The sequence below is a fragment of the Ahaetulla prasina genome, chromosome 1, assembly GCF_028640845.1.
Source record: "Ahaetulla prasina isolate Xishuangbanna chromosome 1, ASM2864084v1, whole genome shotgun sequence".
NCBI lineage: Eukaryota > Metazoa > Chordata > Lepidosauria > Squamata > Colubridae > Ahaetulla > Ahaetulla prasina.
Genome location: NC_080539.1, coordinates 145,801,611 through 145,818,827, shown reverse-complemented (window position 1 = coordinate 145,818,827; position 17,217 = coordinate 145,801,611). Strand labels below are relative to the sequence as shown.

The 17,217-nt window shown below is 41.1% G+C and overlaps 1 protein-coding gene across 1 annotated transcript in view; it reads left to right on the top strand.

Moving 5' to 3' along the window:
* Nucleotides 1-9,227: 9,227 nt before the first annotated feature.
* MYOM2 (myomesin 2) overlaps nucleotides 9,228-17,217 on the top strand; it is a 102,639-nt gene continuing 94,649 nt past the window's right edge. The window contains exon 1 of the mRNA XM_058177426.1: nucleotides 9,228-9,326. The gene's annotated coding sequence lies outside the window, so the exon portion shown is untranslated. The remainder of the gene's footprint in view (nucleotides 9,327-17,217) is intronic.

Below are 17,217 nucleotides of genomic sequence, written 5' to 3'. Positions count from 1 at the left end.
TCTAGCCTGAGGCCTTAATGCTGACCCCAAACTGGCTCTCAGCAGCCAAGGAGAGGTGTGTGAATAAAATGATCCATTCTGGGTGTCAAATATATCACATTTACTACAGCTCCCTCTGCCTCAGTTCATCTCATCTTCCTTCTAAAAAGGGAAAGCTCAGGTGGAGATGTCAGCTCCACATCCTCAGCAGTGAAGCCAGAAGACAAAATTTCCTTTTCTTTGTTTTTTTTTTTGTTTGTTTACATTTATACCCCGCCCTTCTCCGAAGACTCAGGGCGGCTTACAATGTATAGGGCAATAGTCTCATTCTATTTGTATATATTTACAAAGTCAACTTATTGCCCCCCCAACAATCTGGGTCCTCATTTTACCTACCTTATAAAGGATGGAAGGCTGAGTCAACCTTGGGCCGGGCTCGAACCTGCAGTAATTGCAGGCTTTGTGTTCTTAATAACAGGCCTTACCAGGCAGAGCTAAACCGGCCCAAATTTTCCTTTCTTCCTTCAGCGCATCTTTAAGACTTCCATTTTCCAATGGCCGAACAGCTTCTGTAGTTGCTTTCTTATTCCAGTGTAACATTTTTGGTGCATATTTATCTGAATAAATGTGTTTGTCTTAACACTTGCCCTATGTCCTTTGTTGCTTCTTTATTGCTTACTATCTTTTACCATAGTAGTATTTTTCTCTCTCTCCTCTCTCTCTAATATCTTATCGATTTATCTATTCTCTCTCATGCATCTATCTATCTATCTATCTATCTATCTATCTATCTATCTATCTATCTATCTATCATCTATCTATCCTCTCTCATCTATCTATCTATCTATCTATCTATCTATCTATCTATCTATCTATCTATCTATCTATCTATCTATCTATCTATCTATCTATCTATCTATCTATCTATCTATCTATCATCTATCCTCTCTCTCTCATCTATCTCCCAAATTGCTTTCTAAACTATATATCCCTATTTCTTTATTCTATTTGTCTGTCTGTCTATCTCTTTATTCTCTTTCTCTCTTCACTACAGATAGGTCTCAACTTACGACCACAGTTGAGTCCAAACTTTATGTTGCCAAGTGAGAAATTTGTTAAGTGAGTTTTGCCCCATTTTGCAACTCTTCTCGCCACATTTCAATTTAAGTGAATCTCTGCAGTTCTTAAATTAGTAACACGGTTGTTAAGTGAATCTGGTTCCCCACTGACTTTGCTTGGCAGAAGATTGCAAAGGGGATCCCATGATCCCGGGACACTGCAACCATCATAAATGTGAGTCGGTTGTCAAGCATCCAAATGTAAATCGCGTGACCCTGGGGATGCTGCAGTGGTGATAAGTGTGAAAAATGGTCATAAGCCACTTTTTTCAGTGCTGTTGTAACTTTGGTCACTAAATGAACTGTTTTAAGTCGAGGACTAGCTGTATTCCCCTCCCTTTTTAGTGCTATATCTCACTTTATTGTGTTTTTCATTAGTTGTTCTAGGGCAGGGGTCTCCAACCTTGGCAACTTTAAGACTTGTGGACTTCAACTCCCAGAGTTCCTCAGCCAGCCAAGCTCGCTGAGGAACTCTGGGAGTTGAAGTCCACAAATCTTAAAGTTGCCAAGGTTGGAGACCCCTGTTCTAGGGCACAATCACACCAGAGATCTAAAAATTAGCCTCTTTGATATGTCCATAGACTTGACTGTTCCATTCTAAGTGAGAGTGATGGAAGTCACCAATTTCTATTCTTGTTTCTTTTTCCAGTGGCTCTCTAATTTCATTTTCCATCTGAAGGTCAGCTTTGGCTCCTTAGGGGACAGGGAAGATATTTCCAGTACTAACTTGCCTTTGGGAATGATTTCAGAGAAAGAGATTACTCTACTAGGGGATTCTACGTACTTTTTCTTTTGCTCCTATTATGCCCTTTGCTGTCTTTTTGATAGAATTTATATCTAGATACAACCACACTGGTAATTTCCTTTCTATCCACTTTCTCTAATACTTGTTATATCTACATTTTCTTCAAATGCCAAGCATTCTCCATCATTTTAGTTTCAAGGCTCTCAGCGCTTGGCTATAAGGGCCTAAATGCAACCTCATCCTTTCATTTTCTGTGACATGTGTTTTGTGACCTTGTGGCTTTCTTGACTGAGCATACGGTATTTATTTCCTAGGTCTACTCTGTCTCCTGAACAGTTACAAAAATTTCCATTCCGTGTCCTGCTCTTTAGGAGGATAAAGAACAGGTCTTGACCTTCTTCTGCGTGAAGATCCCTCACGTAGTTGAAAAAATGCTATCATATTCTCCCTCACAGTCCTTTTTTTCCTCAAGCCTAGACAAGCTTAGTTCCCTTGATCGAACTTTACAAGACTTTGCTACCTATTACACTCCGGCCCTTCTCTAACCTCTTCCAGATTTAATCCTTCTTAAAGCATGAAACCTAGAATTGGAGGCAGTACCTGTACAACGCAAAATGAAGGTGAATTATTAATTAAATAATTGCTACATTTTATGATGACCCTAAAACGCCTAGGAATGCATTCAGTTTTTTTGCGACCAGTTTTCAGCTATGCTTCATTATTCCCTATATTGCTTCTCCAATTTTCTACCCTGCCCATTATAAGGACCAGAAGCCCTTTGGGACCTTTTAGGACAGGGGTGTCAAACTCGATTTCATGGAAGGCCGCATCAGTGTTGTGTTTGACCTTGGGGCCAGGGTGGGCGTGGCCAGGGTGAGCATGGCCAGCTCAACATCACTTGTGTTGGGGCGGCTGTGGTGGTCTGAGCACCCTGCCAGTGAAAACGGGCTCCTGAGCAAACAGCCCTCCTTACTAGCACTGATGATATTAGCTAGTTGGGTAATGCGTCTGCAAGAAAACAAGCAAGCTCAGAGAGCCTCAAGGACCTCTCATTTCAACTCTGAGCTACAAATATTCTCCTTTATTGATGTCTGCAAATTGCCTATGTCAGTTTTTCCCAAATATGCCAACTTTAAGTCAACTCCCACGTGTCTTAAAGTTTTAGAAACCCTGATCTACATTACGGTCTACAGGCACTCCTTAACTTACAACCATTCATTTAATGACCGTTCAAAGTATAACAGCACTGACAAAAGTGACTTATGACCGTTTCTCACACTTATGAGCGTTGCAGCACCCCCACGGTCATGTGTTCAAAATTCAGACACTTGGCGACCGACTCACATTTATGACGGTTGCAGTGTGCCGGGGTCATGCGACCCTCTTTTGTCACCTTCTGACAAGTAAAATCAATGGGGAAGCCAGATTCACTTAAAACAGCCAGGTTATTAACTTAACACCTGCAGTGATTCACTTCACATCTGTGGCAAGAAAAATGGCAAAATGGGGCAAAACTCACTTAACAAATGTCTTACTTAGCAACAGAAATTTTGGCTTCAGTTTTGGTCAGAAGTCGGGGACTACTTATATATTATGGTCCCTGCAGTCTTTGTTCCTTGATTTTCCTAAGTTTCTTACAATTCAACACAACATCAGCAGGAGAGATTTTACTCCCCAAGGTTTTAATCAGACTATGATCAAGGAAATATCTTTTCTGAATAAGTGGTTTCAGGTCGTCACAATATTTGAGGTGAAGCTTGCAAAAGCCCACTGTCAATCAAGCAATTAAGCTACCACCCACGTTTAGTTGTCTGGGCTCTTCAATAACCACATTTACAAATGATGTTTAAGCCGGAGTGCTAATTGTCAGGCTTCAAAAGCCAAGGACAGGTTGCGATTTTTCTAAGCAGATTTCTTTATTGTTCCTCACCTTTAGACAGGAATCTTGCCAAACTAAAGCAGAGTACCGTACTTCGACCATAAATGGGAACTATTAAGGAGGAGCTGTCTTCACTCTCTTTCTCTCCCACAAACTACCTTGTCTTTTGCTCCTCTGGAATGCACTCGCTCCTTCCTGGGAATCCCAACAACATCCCATCCTGCTAATACTTTATTGCATACATTAGACAAATCCAGGTAGTCCTTGTTTAGTGAGTACAGTTGGGGCCAGCAACTTGGCATTAAGTGAAACAGATGCTAAGCAAAACCGCAACTATGCTTATGATTTTACTCTAGCTTTCCTTTGCTTTGCAGACCTGCAAAGAGCGGGAGTGCAAGATTGCAAAGTTACTTATACATCACTGTCATCATGGCAAATGGTCACTAAACGAGGCAGTTGATAAACAAGGACTACTATATATGTAGTCTGCTGTTTACAAATACAAAGCTTCTTACCCCCAGCAGAGGAAGGTACTATTTGACTACCACTTTGGGTACTGTCTCACTTTATATGTTTGCCTGATAGCTGTGCCTTTTCCCGATGATTGTTAGCACAGTATTTTAAGCTTTAACTAAAACTCTTAAAGACTTTTTCTTCTTTCTTTAGAAGCTCTCTCTGGCAAGACAACATAAAGCTGATCTTCTAGTAGTGGGAGAGAACATGCTGTACTATTCAAAAAAATGTAACCTATCCAGGAGCTTGGAGTGAGACTGAAGCCAATGCTATACCTTTCCTTGTTGACCTCTCTTGGATCAACCGCAAACAAATCATTAAAATACTCCTCAGCATAATGTCTTGTATAGCTCAGAGCTATTGCTTATTGACACAGGACTTGGAAAATCTGAACGGAAGTGAACATTCACATCCCAGTTTGCCAGCAACAAATTTGACCAGAGCATAATATCAATAATTTAGAATGCAGCTGTTTTTATTTTTCCCACTCAAGAGCAGATGTGGTTTTTACAGTCTGGTTCAGCCTTAGTGAAGATGAAATGGATAGTTAATAGTCAGAATTGGATTTTAATACTCTGGATCTTTGTTGGCATGCATCCTATCCTATTTGGGAGGAAGTAGGGAGGAATTAGATGAAAAATGTAGATGTAGGAAAATCAGATATTATGGACTGTTTATTAAGAGAGGAAAATAATATCTTTTATGTAATTAGTACATGGGATCATTTAATCCTCTTCCTATATTTTATTTTTGTGTATGTGATTTATGCAAGCCACCTACTGTCTCAACCCTTATGGGCTGTAGGTGGTTCCTCTGGGCTTATTTCCTTCCCTAAAATCATGTGTAGTATCTTCTGGTACCTTCTAAAGATGTTGGTCTCCAGCCCTGTAAATTCTGAGCACGTATGACCAGGGATCATGTTAGCTGGGGATGCTTGGATCTGTAGTCTCATGATGTTACAAGGTATCAGCATGAAAATGGGTTCTTATGCTGTTGAAACAAATCTAGAGGATAAGTGGCACTGAATTTTATTAGAATGAGGAATGTATTATATATTAGCAAGTATAACACTGGGAATTATTATTATTATTATTATTATTATTATTATTATTATTATTATTATTATTATTATTATTATTATTATTATTATTATTATTTAAATTTGTATACCGCCCTTCTCCCGAAGAACTCAGGGCGGTTCACAGCCAAGTAAAAAACACAATACACTATAAATACAATAAAAATACAATTTAAAAAACTTATTAAATTGGCCACAATTAAAATTTGGAGATAAAACCCATTAAAAACCCATAACTTAAAAAAAACTAGCCCAGTCTAGCGCAGATAAATAAGTAAGTTTTAAGCTCGCGGCAAAAGGTTCGGAGGTCCGGAAGTTGACGAAGTCCTGGGGGGAGTTCGTTCCAGAGGGCGGGAGCCCCCACAGAGAAGGCCCTTCCCCTGGGTGTCGCCAGACGACACTGTCGCGCCGACGGCACCCTGAGGAGTCCCTCTCTGTGAGAGCGCACGGGTCGGTGAGAGGTATTGGGTAGCAGCAGGTGGTCCCGTAAGTAACCCGGCCCTATGCCATGGAGCGCTTTAAAGACGTTCACCAACACCTTGAAGCGCACCCGGAAGGCCACAGGTAGCCAGTGCAGCCTGCGCAGGATAGGTGTCACTCGGGAGCCACGAGGGGCTCCCTCTATCACCCGCGCAGCTGCATTCTGGACTAACTGTAGCCTCCAGATGCCCTTCAAGGGGAGCCCCATGTAGAGAGCATTGCAGTAGTCCAGATGAGACGTCACAAGGGCGTGAGTGACTGTGCACAAGGCATCCCGGTCTAGAAAGGGGCGCAACTGGCGCACCAGGCGAACCTGGTGGAAAGCTCTCCTGGAGACGGCCGTCAAATGGTCTTCAAAAGACAGCCGTGCATCCAGGAGAACGCCCAGATTGCGCACCCTCTCCATCGGGGCCAATGACTCGCTCCCGACAGTCAGCCGCGGACTCAGCTGACTGTACCGGGATGCCGGCATCCACAGCCACTCCGTCTTGGAGGGATTGAGCTTGAGCCTGTTTCTCCCCATCCAGACCCGTACGGCTTCCAAACACCGGGACAGCACTTCGATAGCTTCATTGGGGTGGCCCGGTGTGGAAAAGTACAGCTGATTGCATGGGCAAAGCTAAATAGACGTAGTCCTCGACTTACAACCACAGTTCAGCCCAAAATTTCCATTGCTTAACAACTCACAGTTGTTAAGTGAGTTTGGTTCCATTTTACGGCCTTTCCTGCTACAGTTGTTAAGTGAATCACGGCAGTTGTTAAGTTAGTAACAAGATTGTTAAGTGATTCTGGCTTCCTCATTGAATTTACTTGCCAGAAGTTCGCAAAAGATGATCACATGACCCCGGGACACTGCAACCGTCATAAGGTATATCCCAGTGGCCAAACATTTGAATTTTGATCCCACCAATGGGGATGCTACAATGGTTGTAAATGTGAAAAATGGTCATCAGTCACTTTTTCATTGCCCTGTAATTTTGAATGGTCACTAAGAGAATGGTTGTAAGTCAAGAACTACCTGTATGATTGTTGTAGCAAGACGTAAAGGAGCATTTGTAGGTTTTTTGTCATCTAAAAACATTTTCGGAACTAGTATTTGCACCGGGACTAATCCTGGCTGTGAAAGAAATGAAGAAGGGGCTGGCTCATTTCTAATACTCCCTTGGCTGCCCTGTCTTCTACAGCTTTTCTCAGCTAAAATTGTGAGCAAAAGTTGAAGGTCCTTTAAAGGAATTAATTCATAGGAATCTGATATATTGTTGTCAGGTGAAAGGAGAAATGAAACAAGACACGAGAAACAGGGAGAAGAGGACTCTTCCATTTCTAATGACCTCTTTGAGTCCTTCTTGTGCTCGAGTGACATTGAGGTTCGGTTTCACTCTTTGATTCTTATCCCAATATAACGGAAGGATGGAGATATCTAAAAAAAAAGGAGAGAAAAATTCCCAGGAAACTGAAAATCATAAAGGGATATAATTGCATGCATCTACAGAATCATGCAGAAATTATCAGAAAAAAACCACAGAGGTTGCTCCAAAGCAAATCTGGCCAAATAGACAAATGGAAAACAATGGACATGATTCTATGAGAGACTTGAATCTGCAAAAAGCTTTTGCTCCAGATTTAGGTGTACTCCATGGAAGGATCCATTTTATTTGACTGAAGGGCCCAAATGACCACTTCTAACTCTCTAGTTTTATGATTCTAAATATGCCACGGGAGAGCATGTTCATCTTGATTTTCAGGGGATGTCACTTTTATCTTGTGTAATCCCAAATGAATCCCAAAGGAAGTTTATTTATATTTCTGTCATGCACTTCTGTACCTCCAGGTGTCACAATATCTTATGACTGGAAACCCAGTGTTTGAATTACACGAATAACAAATGTGTCTTCTAGTTCTTATTTCTGTGTCTTTCCTTACAATTTAAATGGGGCCGGGCACAATCTGGCAAGAGCTTAAGTACCATTCCATAGCATTGTGCCCCAAATTTAGCCAGGTTAAATTTGTGGTTACTTCTGTAGTCTTAGACACCCAGAGAAGCTCATTTCGCTGAATATAATACAGGTAGCGCTCAACTTATGACCAGTAACACGGTTATTAAATAAATCTGGCTTCCCCATTGAGTTTGCTTGCCAGAAGTGATCACATGACCCCAGGACACCGTAGCCATCATTAATATAAGTCAGTTGCCAAATATCTGAATTTTGATCACATGACAACGGGGATGCTGCAATGGTGGTAAATGTGAAAAACAGTCATAAGTCACATTGTATCTTCAAACGGTCACTAAATGAACTGTTGTAAGACTGTCTACTGTATATATGGGCATTTGACTGCACTATAATTACATTTCTTTCTAAATGTCTATTTAGGGTTTGGGATTTAAGCCACAATGCAGTGCTGGCTTCCAAATGATGTTTAGCTGTTACATCCACAATGTGGATTCCACATGTCCCAAACAATATGACCAAGGATGAGAGATGCTCGGATGCCTTCTTCACAACATCAGCAGGGTCACATGTTCTCCATCCCTGCTTTTTGCCTGCATTTAAGACTCCACTGGAACTATGATACTGGAAGTATTGAAGATGGTTTGTTCCATTGTTATTTTATTTATTAATTTATTTGCAAAATTTATTAGCCGCCCATCTTACCACATGGTAAATCTAGGCGGCTTACAATATTATTGCTACTGGTCACTAGCTCACCCAAATCCTCTTAGGTGCTGTTTTCTCATTCTGTGGTTTCCTCTTTCATGTTCCTCAGTTGTTGTTTTGACAGCAGCTGGGTTTAAATGAGGAAAAAAGTGCGCTTCCTCAAGCAAGCAATAGTGAAGGCTCGGCATCTCTGACGGAAGCGAGAGCTGAGCAGTGGTCTCTTGGGCAGGCTTGATCTCTCCCTGTGTTCACACAGTTTTTTAAAAAACCTAGATGATGTGACTTAACATATGGCAAGAATGTTTTTTTAATAATCCAAGCAGCTCTTAAAGAGACTTTGGGGAGGATCAGCTTACAACTCCGAGCACGAGAGAAATCTTGCCTCCGCATTAATCAGATTTTCAAAACTTAATGACCGGAGTTGGTCTTTTTCATCGTTATCAGAGCTGCCCCAAGTTTTTGATATGTACAATTGAGAAATACTTTCGCTGAGATTATATGCATATAATCTCATATATATATATGTGTGTGTGTATATATATATAATATTTAATATGTGTAGTAGGCCGATTGCCAACATTTTCTGTACCTCAACAAAAGGAACATATTGGGAGTTCTCTCCACTCTAACAGAGACTTTCCCCAAGGTGGGAAACAAGGACATCCCCACTTACCTAAGTCATAGTTTATTGCTTAAAAGACCCATCTCTGGTTTGTGAGAGCTCTTCAATTGGTTCTATATATAGATTAATAGCTTCCCATAAATGGGAGGAAAGGGGCAGCAGCTTTCCTTTAGACATTATTTTTGTTTTCCCTTGCCCAGAGCTGAGCCAGACTGCCTTCCACTCAGCTCTGCAGCCTTGACATCTAATTAAGTAAGTAAGTCTTTCTTTTCTAGAATCTATCTATCTATCTATCTATCTATCTATCTATCTATCTATCTATCTATCTATCTATCTATCTATCTATCTATCATCTATCTATCTATCTATCTCATGGTCCCAATGAGAAGAAAACGCAGGTTGTCTAAAGTGCTTTTTCTGTTTCTTCATTGAGTGACTTTTTTTAAATTTAAAGGCAGAGATAGAAAAACAACAACAACAACAACACAGTAGGTGTGTTATCTATGGATGGGCTTAATTAAAACCAATGGGATGTGAGGAGCTTTTGAGCTGCTACCCAAGAGTCCATCAGGAGTTTAACGGGCAGATCTCTGTTGAGACATTTGAACGCTAGATCTATTAGTGAAGCAAGCAAGGAGAAACAGTTTTTTGTATCATGGAAAAGCATTGCATTTATTAAGTAATTCGGCACTGCTTCATTCACCCTTCCTTTATTCAATTTACAGACCTATTAAGGCCAAAGTTAGAAACCGAGTGAAGCCATAAAAAAGTTTTCATTTGAATTCATCTAGAATAGAATAGAATAGAATAGAATAGAATAGAATAGAATAGAATAGAATAGAATAAAATTTTATTGGCCAAGTGTGATTGGACACACAAGGAATTTGTCTAGGAATCCTTTTCAAGTAACAAGCAAAACTTATTGAAACTCACGACGGTTTCCCATAGAAACATGCTGATTCTCTCTCCGTTGCATTTGAAGTCTTCTTTTTGAAAAGATAGATTGCTGATTGTTGACGCATTCTAGCGTTCACTCCAGGATACAGTTTTGTATTTTCTAAAAAAAACCAACAACCCCAAAACCTTGGTCTCCTGATGGGTGGAAAAATTTGATTTTTTGCTTCTTAAACGATGCCTGCTGCAGAATAGAATTATGTGGAAAAAAGGCAGAGGAGCCAATGAAAAAAGCCCTCCTTGTGAGGAATAGCATAAATTGGGGATGTGTGGCAGTGACTTCCTTTGATTAGCACATCCTTTAGTGTCTAATGAAAAGGATGCAGAATATTCAGAGTGCATTTGGGATCTGCATCTTGAACTGCTGTGGGCTTTAAGCCTATTTTTATACATGGGATTTGATGGGTTGCGTTTTCAGCTGAATCTAAATTATGTTGCCGGGTAGCCTAGCTCCAGGGCTAATTAAAACACATGAGTATGGTAGAATAATATTGCCGTTTGTCAGCATGTTTAACTTTGGTGGAAGCATTCTAAGGGTGCCTATCCATTCGTCTTAATTCTTAAATGAAATTCCCATGATGTGATGAAAGGGCAGCTCCATAACTTTTTCCTACAGATGTGATTTAAAAAAACGTCTCTATCCATTAGTTGGAGGCAACCATAGGTATACCTGTCTTGCATGATTATTGTGTAGCAGTGACAACTTCACTCCACAATATTCTTTTACACAAGATAGTAAGCATTTCATCTTCCTTAGACCTGTCCCTGTGGTAAAATGGGCAGCCAATATATTTAATAAAAATACATTATAATTCAGCAAAATGTATCTAATTAGGAAACATTTATCAGGGCCAGTGTGATGGGTGGAATAGGTGATCATTTTAAAAATAGGAACAATTAAAAATTCGCACCCTGTGAGCACCAAAATGTGGTAGGGAACCATCCTGCCCCGTTCTATGTAGCTGGTAGTGTTAGGAAGAGGGTTTGATTAGAATCCTACCAATGAATAGTGGGACTGTGACTCACACTATGCCTCCAGTGTTCCTATCAATCCTTTTCCTGTCTGCATTGTGAATCCAAAAGGTTTTATTTATTTATCCATAAAGAAGTATATGTGTCGCTCAGTGTTGAACTGTGGGGCCCTTGCAGTGGTGGGTTTCAATTTTTTTTACTACCAGTTCTGTGGGTGTGGCTTGGTGGGCATGGCAGGGGAAGGATACTGCAAAATCTCCATTCCCTCCCCAATCCAGGGGAAGATTACTGCAAAATCCCCATTTCTTCCCGATCAGCTGGGACTCGGGAGGCAGAGAATAGACGGGGACAGGGCCAGTCAGAATTTTTACTACTGGTTCTCTGAACTACTCAAAATTTCTGCTACCGATTCTCCAGAACTGGTCAGAACCTGCTGAAACCCACCACTGGATCCTTGGTGCCTCCTGAGCTTGGTTGTTTACTTGCAGATGTTTCATTACCCAACTGGGTAACATCACCAATGCTAGCACAAGATAATGAAACGTCTCCAAGATAACAACCAAGGGATTCTGGGTGGTATACAATAAAATGTTAAAACATAAAAAAGAGTATGCAAAAGTTAACATTTAAAAAGAGGCAAGGATAATTAAAAAACAATGTTAAAATTAGTTTAAAAAGCAAAGAGAGGGCTTTCAGGTTGCTAACCACCTCCACGGCGGTGTACTCTTCTGGGCTTCTCATGCAAAGCGGCAGAGTCATGTTTTCACGCTTTTCTGGAAGGCCAGAAGGGTGGGAGGGCTGCCTCACCTTGGTGGGGGGGGGAGAATATTCCACAGGGTGGGAGCAATGGCAGATAAGGCTCTCTTCCTGGACCCTGCCATTAGAGTTCTTTAACTGATGGGGTCTGCAACATACCTTCCCTGCCTGACTGGGTGGTAGAAATCAATATAATGTGACATGGGGCCAGGTTGCGTAGCTAACCTGGCCCCATGCCATGTAGAGCTTTAAAGGTCATAATCATCACCTTGAATTGGATTTGGAAGCCAACTGGCACCCAATGCAACTTGCACAGCAGTGGTTTTCTTTGGGAGCACAAACTTACCCATGGGATCACATTCTGTACCAGCGGACGTTTCTGGCTACTTTTTAACAGTAGCCCCGGGTAACATGCGTTGCAAGAGTCTAGGTTCATAGCAAAGGGATTGAGTTCCCTCTTTGATTCAGTTTTTATCTACTGAAACATAGCAAGTCTGCCTCGCTCCCTAGGTATGTGTGTGAATGCATAAAATCAATGAATATTTAACCTCATCTCTTTTACCAGAAAACATACTGTATGCATGGTGCATTTTCCGGGACGTTTATATATGATCTGACTATTTGAGATTGTCTTAGCGTGTCCATTTGAGTGAAAAAAAAGAGGCAAAGGCTATTTTCCATTTCTTTATTCCATATTTTTGTATACAGGCAATCTTTGACTTACAACGGGTTCATTTAGTGACCATTTGATATTACAACGGCACTGAGAGAAGTGATTTATGACCATCCCCATGGTCACATGATCAAAATTCAGCCGCTTGGCAACTGACTCATATTTATGACTGTTGCGATGTACCGGGATCGTGTGATATCCTTTGGCGACCTTCTGATCAGCAAAGTTAATGGGGAAGCTAAGATTCATTTAACAACAGTGTTACTAACTTAACAAGTGCAGTGATTCACTTAACAGTTTTGGCAAGAAATAAAAAAATGGGACAAAATTAACTTAATGAATGTCTCACTTAGCAAGAAAAATTTGGGGCTCTATTATAGTCAGAAGTCGAGGACTATCTGTAACAGTATTTAGATTTATGCTTGTGCAGTCTGCATGGAACAGCAGTTACGTAGTTTTGCATATGTGTGTGTCGGGGGTGGGTTCTACTTATCTTTACTACCAGTTCGCAATGGGATCGGGCCCGCCAAGCTTCTGCACATGCACAGATGGTCTATAACAACATCCAGATGGGTAGGTGGAGCCTGCCCCGGTTTTACTACCGGTTCGCAAGAACCGGACCGAACTGGGGGCAACCCACCACTGCTCTGTGTGTGTGTGTGGGGGGGGTTTTGAGAAAGAGAGAGAGAGAGAGATGGGCATGTACATTCTCAATGAATGAAACACACAAATGCAGGTTTCATTCCTCTGTCTATACTCTACAATTACATTTCCCCCCACTTTCTTGTTTATATACTATCTAAAAATAAAATGTTTCCTGCATTTTGCTTAGAGAGGGAGAAATAGCTTCTTGTTTGTTGCTTCAAACTGGAACTGGTAAAAGACATTCCTAGCAGAAGCTAAAGTGTCAAACCATCTAAATTTATCTCAAAATTTGATGAAGCCAGTCCATTGATTTTGAAAAAAAAAACCAATTATGGCAACAGCAACCAGAATTTATAATTCAGGAAGTAACCAATGACTTGTTTAGGCGATCACACTATTAACTGAAATGTTTTTAAATATTAAAAAGAACAGTTTAAAGAAACACCCTCAAACGGCCACTAAACAGTTGCACAGGAATTAATTAACACTTTTCTTGGTAAGAGTCCAAGCCTTGGCATCTGTCCAAGAGAAGCTGTTTTATAAAATGGCCCCATGGATTTCCTGTACTGTGTTCTTCTTTTGAAAGAAGTTTTTGTTCTCAACAGTTTTCACCATTTGTAAGTTTAACGATCATTCTTTTGGTTTTAATTCATTCAAAATATGGACTTCTAAATGCTACAGGATCTCTGCCTCGAGGGCCTCTATTGATAAAAATCTGGATTTGATCTATTATAATTTCATAATTTTTCACTGTCATAACTCTTTAAAAAAACAACCTAGGACTACCATATTTTTCGGAGTATAAGATGCACCTTAGTTTTTGGGGACAAAAATAGGGAAAAAAAATCTGCCTCTGCCTACCGGGCATTCATCTGGCTAGCGTCCTTAGCCTAGTCAGTTTCAGCACATTAGTTCGCTGGTTGTGAGCTCCCTCGTTGGTGCTGCTAAGCAGCTTCAAAAGCACAGATGATCGTTGGAGGGAGCTCCAGTGAGTAAAGAAGGCGAAGCACGGAAGCGGTAAGATAAGGCAGCAGCTGTTCCCAGTTGCCATTTTGGGCTCCACACCTCACATTTTCAGCCACCAAACTCTCCATTTGAGAGCCGTTCAAGGCTGCAGGGAGTGCCAAAGCACATCGCTACTGATTGCTGCCTGAAAACAAGATGTGCGGAGGCAGCGATCGGCAACAATGTGCTTTGGTGATCCCCGCAGCCTTGAATGGCTCTCAAATGGAGCATTTGGAGGCTGAAAACGCAAGGGGCGGAGCCCAAAATTACAAGCCATTATCTGTGGCAAACTCTGCAGCCAGGAAGAGGATGTGCAGAGGCCGAAGGGTGGGGGCCGGTGTGTGAACGAGGCTACATTTGGAGTACAAGATGCACCAAATTTTCAGCCTCTTTTGGGGGGGGAGTGCATCTTATACTCTGAAAAATATGGTATGTTTTTTTCTCCCACTTTTTCAGCTTCAGTGAACCAAGTGGGTACAATGCATGATGGTCTTGTATTTTTAAAAAAAAATATTTTTTCAAGATTTGGGCAGATTAAAGTGAAAAATCAGTGTGTTTCAACTGTCCCTGAAACTGTGTCATGTTGGCCGTACATAACTGGCCCTTTCAGGCATGATCTGAAAGTACCAACTGGCTATCAGCTACCTGCCTTTTCCTTGCAGTAGGAAGAGTAACTTGCATTTGCATGTTTGGTCATCGCTGGTGGGATTCATTGCTTGAAGACAGAAAGTCTAACATCACAGTAGATTTGATTTGGCTGTAGTGCAGAAATGGAACTCCCCTGGGGAATACCAAGCATGAATTCTTGGTTTGTATCTACACTTGCTGAACCCTTCTCTCCTTTGCTAATTTCAGCTTGGACTGTTGCAAGGGAAAATGCCGGTAGGTAACTTGTGGTGAACATTGTAGCATGTTACACTCTGCATTTTAACACCAACTTCATCTTTGGATTGTGGCATGGCAATTAGAGCGTTCCATGCCATTAATGCTGCTGGATTTAAATACAGGTAGTTTTTGACTTACAATGGCAATGGAGCATCATGGTTTTAAAACAAGTCACCTGTCCCTTTATGACTACCAAAACAAATGATGCAGTCATTAATGCAACCAATGGTTCACTATGGTTCACTATACTGCACTATTCGTGCAGTATACAGGTCCTGCCTTCCATTGAGGACCTGTATACTGCATGAATCAAGAATAGGGCCGTGAAAATATTTGCAGATCCCTCGCATCCTGGACATAAACTGTTTCAACTCCTACCCTCAAAACGACGCTATAGAGCACTGCACACCAGAACAACTAGACACAAGAACAGTTTTTTCCCGAAGGCCATCACTCTGCTAAACAAATAATTCCCTCAACACTGTCAGACTATTTACTGAATCTGCACTACTATTAATCGTTTCATAGTTCCCATCACTAATCTCTTTCCACTTATGACTGTATGACTATAACTTGTTGCTGGCAATCCTTATGATTTACATTGATATATTGATCATCAATTGTGTTGTAAATGTTGTACCTTGATGAACGTATCTTTTCTTTTATGTACACTGAGAGCATATGCACCAAGACAAATTCCTTGTGTGTCCAATCACACTTGGCCAATAAAATTCTATTCTATTCTATTCTATTCTATTCTATTCTATTCTATTCTATTCTATTCTATTCTATTCTATTCTATTCTATTCTATTCTATTCTATTCTATGGGCTGTTTTTGCCAACATCCAGAAATAAATGACAGGTTTTTTTTTACCAAAAGCATCCTAAAACGTGGTCATATGACTGTGGGATGCTGCAAATAGTTGGTTGTTGAGTGTCCAACATGAGGTCATGTGATCGCAGATAGTGTCTGGCCATCAGAACTTCAGAACCAGGTTGTAAGTACCTATTGGGAGGTCCAGTGTAACTTTGAACTAAATGACCAGCTCTAAATCAAGGACTATCTGTATTTGAAATATTTCTAAACTAATATTGACTGCATAACACAGCTCTTTGTCTGCATGACGTTTTCTCCAAGACTGTGTTTTTAGATATGACTATTAATATCAATACACCAGGTCCATCCTTCTTCTAGAATGAACAGTTTCAATGTTTAGGTAATAATTCCTTACCTTTTTGCAAATTAGGTAAGGACTGGATAAATATATGTTGTCCTTCAGGCTTACATAGAGTTTATTTGTCTCTCAAAGTTTAGAGTGCGTCAGTGGTGTGGACATTCTATTTCATTGTCTCCTTTAGTTGGTAATTTGTACAAGACTCAGAGAAACATCAGGTCTTCTTCTTTCCCCTGGTGAACCAATGGGAATTCTCTCTCATGATCTCTTACTGCTTGGAAATAAAATTAGCCCTTTGTTTCTCATAAAGAAGGGACACGGTGGCTCAGGGGCTAGGATGTTGAGCTTGTCGATCGAAAGGTCGGCAGCTCAGCGGTTCAAATCCCTAGTGCTGCCGTGTAACGGGGTGAGCTCCCGTTACTTGTCCCAGCTTCTGCCAACCTAGCAGTTTCGAAAGCACTTAAAAATGCAAGTAGAAAAAATAGGGACCACCTCTGGTGGGAAGGTAACAGCGTTCCGTGCACCTTTGGTGTTGAGTCATGCCAGCCACATGACCACGGAGACGTCTTCGGATAGCGCTGGCTCTTCGGCTTTGAAACGGAGATGAGCACCGCCCCCTAGAGTCGGCAATGACTAGCATGTATGTGTGAGGGGAATCTTTACCTTTACCTTCTCATAAAGAGGAAGCCAATTATTATATTCTATCAAAGGGACTGTCTTAATTTTTAGTGGGAACATGATCCAGCTCCAATATCCTTGCAGAAGCTGACCTATGGAAAGCTTCGGCAGCCACCGTAATTTGATCACCTTAAGTGCAGAATGTAATGTATGCCATGCTGCTTGTGGCAGTACAGTCTAACCATTTAGGACAGGGGGCGAAGTAGTTCATCATTCAATGAAATGTACAGGTTGTGGCAGTGTGGACAGTGTGGTGCCATTTGCAGGTCCTCACTGCTTTTGCTGGCAGAATGTAAGCAGAGTCTCATCTCTTCTATATTTTTGGGAGATGTGGGCCACACCAGTTTGCAAATAGCAAAGAGGTGTGGCCTGTGTTTTGATATGCAATACTGCTTATGT